The 4,625-nt window shown below is 47.8% G+C and overlaps 1 long non-coding RNA gene across 1 annotated transcript in view; it reads left to right on the forward strand.

Annotated features, from left to right (window-relative positions):
• The window catches only part of LOC106814897, an 8,528-nt gene extending 5,895 nt beyond the window's left edge, over window positions 1-2,633 (forward strand). Inside the window, exon 3 of the long non-coding RNA XR_001394676.1 lies at window positions 2,538-2,633. This is a non-coding gene — a long non-coding RNA (uncharacterized LOC106814897). The remainder of the gene's footprint in view (window positions 1-2,537) is intronic.
• The last annotated feature ends 1,992 nt before the right edge of the window (window positions 2,634-4,625 follow it).

Consider the following 4,625-nt stretch of genomic DNA (forward strand, 5'->3'; position numbering starts at 1 on the left):
AGAGGATAGAGACTGGACAAGCCGATTAAATTAACCCGGGTTTAATCGCCCTTGAACATGGCGGGGTAGAAACGTGGAAACGAAACGACACAAAAAAAGAAAAAGTAACAAAATTGATTACTGGCGCAATAGCGGGAGATGATGCAACGCGTACAGGGGTAGGCAACAGCTGCTGATGACATCAAGTCACCTTCGCAAACATGTTTCACACCGTGTCAGCTGGGATTTATATGGAATCAATAAGCGGCATGCGAGCTGATGATTGGTTATAATGAGCGGTGTCGTATGGCAGAAAGGTGGAATAGATAATAAGGAAGAGGAAAGAGGTTACGGGGAGTCGGTGGGGGCAACTGGCTAACCTAGCCCACCATGTAAGCTGCGCAGCACATATGTATCCAATAAAACGTCTTAAATCTGATAATAACATACACAACAGCATGCTTGACCATCATTGTCTACGATCACCTGACCGACGAATTAGAGTAACAGCAGAATACCAGGGCTACATGAATGAATGAATGAATGAATGAATAAATGAATGAATGAATGAGTGAATAAATGAATGACTGAATGAAGGAATGAAATAATAAAATTAATAATTCGTAATTTGTTAAGTGTGTGTGTGTGTGTGTGTGTGTTATGTGTGTGTGTGTGTGTGTTGTGTGTATGTGTGTGTGTGTGTGTGTGCGTGGTGTGTGTGTGTGTGTGTGTGTTGGGTGCTGCGATGTGCGCCAAGAGAGAGCACATAACGAGTGTTTGCATTTGCGCAGGAACGGGTCTGGCGTTCTCGGCTTATCCGGAGGCTGTGACGAAGATGCCCGTGCCTCAGCTGTGGGCCATCATCTCTTCGTCAGCTGGCTCACTCTCCGGTCTGGATAGCCCAGGTATGCAAGGCAGAGGAGCGAGGAAGAGAGAGGGAGCAAGGGAGAGATGGAGAGAAAGAGGTGGAGAAAGAGGGGGAGAGAGGGAGAGAAGGAGAGAGGGAGAGAGGGGTGTAAATAGGAGAATTACATATCCCAATCTTCACTTTTCTCTCTTATGTGTGTGCGTGTGTGTGCGTGTGTGTCGTTCGTGTTGTTGCGGGTGTGTGTGCGTGTGTTGCGTAGCGTGCGTGGCGTCCGTGTGTAGCGTGCCGTCCGAAGTGTGTGTGTGTGTGTGTGTGTGTGTGTATGCGGCGCACGTTCCGTGTTGTAGCGAGTTTCGTGCATGCGTGCGGCGTGTGTGCGGCGTAGTGTGCGCGCGCGCGTAGTGTGTGTGTGTGGTGTGTGTGGCGCGTGTGTTGGTGTGTGTGAGGCGCGCGTGTGTGCGTGTGGTACGTGTGTGCGTGTGTGCGTGTGGTGTGTGTGTGTGTGTGTGTGTGTGTGTGGTGTGTGTGTAATATATAAAATCATGTTCTATTATCTCTCTCTTTCTCCTCGGCGTCTGCCAGACATTCGTCATGGTAGAGTCGTTAACACTGCAGCTACTGACAAGTTTCCACTCTCCGTCGCACGCACAGGACGCTCACCATGATCGAATATAGCGTCGTCAAAATGTTCATAGCTAGGTTCTGCCCATGTGCGCACTAAGGTACGTCTATTATATAATTATATAAATGCATTACAAGCGTGTGGTTTGTGTTGTGGTTTGTGTTGTGTGTGTGTGTGTGTGTGTGTGTGTGTGTGTGTGTGTGTGTGTGTGTGTGTTTATGTGTGGTGTGTGTGTTGTGTGTCGGTATTGTGTGTGTTTGTGCATGGTGCTGTGGTGCATATGTGTGTGTGTGTGTGTGCTGTGGTGTGTGTGTGTGTGTGTGGCGATCGCGCGGCGGAGTGGTGTGAGTGGTGTTGTGTGTATGTGTTTTGCGTGTGTGTGTAGTGGTGTGTGTGCTGTGTGTGTGTGTGTGTGGGTGTGCGCGCGCGATGAAGTGTGTGAGTGGTGTGTGGTGTCTGTTGTTTGCGTGTTGTGTGTATGTGTGTGTGGGTGCGCGCGAGCGCGAGAGTGATGAGTGTTGTGGGTCTGTGGTGTGCGTTGTATGTGGGTGTGTGTGTGTGTATGTATGCTGTGCGCGTGTGTGTGTGTATGTGTGCTGTGTGTGTTGTGTGTGTGTGTGTGTTGTGTGTGGTGTGGTGTGTGTGATGTTTGATGTTATGTGGGATAGTGTGTGTGTGTGTGATGTGTATGTGTGATGTGTTGTGTGTGATGTAGGTGTTGTAGGGGGGGGGGTGCATTGAATGTGTGTGTGTGTGTGCGCGCCGTATGCTGTTGGGTTATGTGTGTGCGTGGCCCGCCGCGCGAAGAGAGAGAAAGATGAGAGAGAGAAAGAGACAGACAGACACAGAGAAAGAGAGAGAGAAAGAGAGACCAGACCGACCAGACAAAGAGAGCGATTGAGAGACAAAGACCAGACAAACAGACAGGAAGTAGAGAGGAGGAAGAGAGACAGAGAAGAGAGAAGAGTGATAGAGAGAGAGAGAGAGAGAGAGAGAGGAGAGAGAGAGAGAGGGGGGGAGTGAATGGTGATCGGTCTAATGCTTGTTGGCTATTCGCTACAGTGCGAGCATCTACCTACACCAGCTTGTCGAATCACGATGGCGTCCGCTGGTCTTCATCTTCAATCCGGCATCATTTGAGGCTAGATTCGCAATCTCCATGCTCATATGGTACCTGAATTCACAGCACGACGCACGTGACACACCACAACACAACACACACACTACACACACACCACACACACACACAGCAACACACAACACACACACACACACACACACACACGCGCATGCGAAACACACACACACCGACACACAACACACACAACACATACACACACACACACACACACACACACACATCACAACACACAACACAACACGCACACACACACACACCACCATGCACACACACAACATCACACACACACGCACACACACACACCCACACAACACACAAACACACACATACACACACACGCGGCGCGCACGCAAACACAACACACACACACACACACATCGCGCGCACGGCACCACGATCATTTTGTTATTATATGAAATTACACATAACTATATTCATATATACTATATCAGAGCTAATAAAAAAAAAATAATACCTTGCTATAAGAGCTAATGTTATATATAATATTATAATAATAATATGACTAGTATTTCACTTAACAGTCTAACAAACACGTGTACAATTATTATTATTAATAATAATAATATTATTATCAATATTATTATATATAAATCAAGCAACTATAAACTCTCTCCCAATCACGTGACTAACCGCCATCTGTTTTGGCGCGCGCGTAGATTCGGCCGCCCCCTGGTGGTGCGAGCGTTCCGACGGCCGTTCTACTGGCCGGCCAACAATGCGCCACCTGTTCGAGACGAGTAACTTCGGTGAGGATATCAGTATGATGGTCGGATATCCGCCCAACATCTACTGGCGCGTCTGTTGGCGTTTCATCTCACCCATACTCATCATTGTGAGTTGATTATAATATATATATATTTATTTATTTATTTATTTATTTATTTATTTATTTATACAGATCATGTTATATGGTAAAGTGATATATGTATATTATGCAGGAGTGGAATAATAGAGATCTCTATTATAAATATCTAATATTAATGCTATACATATCTCTATATATTATAGAGCAGAGAGATAGAATCTCTATTAACCACTCTGATATGTATATATATAGTGGGTATGTATATATGATATATAGTGCATTGTGAGCATATATATATATATAATATATATATATATAAATAGTTAATATGTTATTATATATATAAGGCCGGATTAGAATTGGTCACTCATACAGTCATTTCATTGATGCAATCGGCGGGTTGCGCGGTGAGCGCGCGTTCGTCATGCCATTCAATCGCGCCATGGACGTCATCACCCCACCCTTCGCGGTGACCGTCAGGTCAACTCGCGCGCACGAATGTCATCGGGTGTTTCGGCGCTGCTTGCAGGGCGATCTGCATCTACAGAGCTGGGGAGCTACTCGGCCGATCAGTGTGACGGCTCGACGTTACACGTTACCGCGCTGCGGGGCGCAGGCGGATTGGCTGTTCGCTGCGCTAATGCCGTCGACCGTTCATGATCCGGCTCGTGCGGCATCGTCATGCTGTGCAGCTGAAGAGACCCCCTCTCGTGTGGCCAGTGAGGCTCTGCTGTACGACACACAGGCACAGAAGCGCGCGCACACACAACTCCACACACACCACACGCACACACACATACACATCTAGCACACAATACCACACACACGACACACACAACACACATCACAACACAAACACACACACGCAAGACACATGTACAGCACACACACGACACACACACACGGCGCGCGCACACCACACCACACACGCGCCACACGCACACACGCACACACACACAACACACACAACGACGCGCGCGCGCGCACAGTCGGCGCGTGACACACACACAACACACACACACCACACACATAACACACTCACAGTGTACAACACGCCGACAACACACACACACACACAGAGCACACAAATGGCTACACACACACAGCACGACGGCACACACACACACACACACGCACACACACAACACACACACACACACATCACGATACACGCCACACACACAACACA

The sequence above is a fragment of the Priapulus caudatus genome, unplaced genomic scaffold (genome assembly GCF_000485595.1).
Source record: "Priapulus caudatus unplaced genomic scaffold, Priapulus_caudatus-5.0.1 Scaffold1000, whole genome shotgun sequence".
NCBI classification, from domain to species: domain Eukaryota; kingdom Metazoa; phylum Priapulida; class Priapulimorpha; order Priapulimorphida; family Priapulidae; genus Priapulus; species Priapulus caudatus.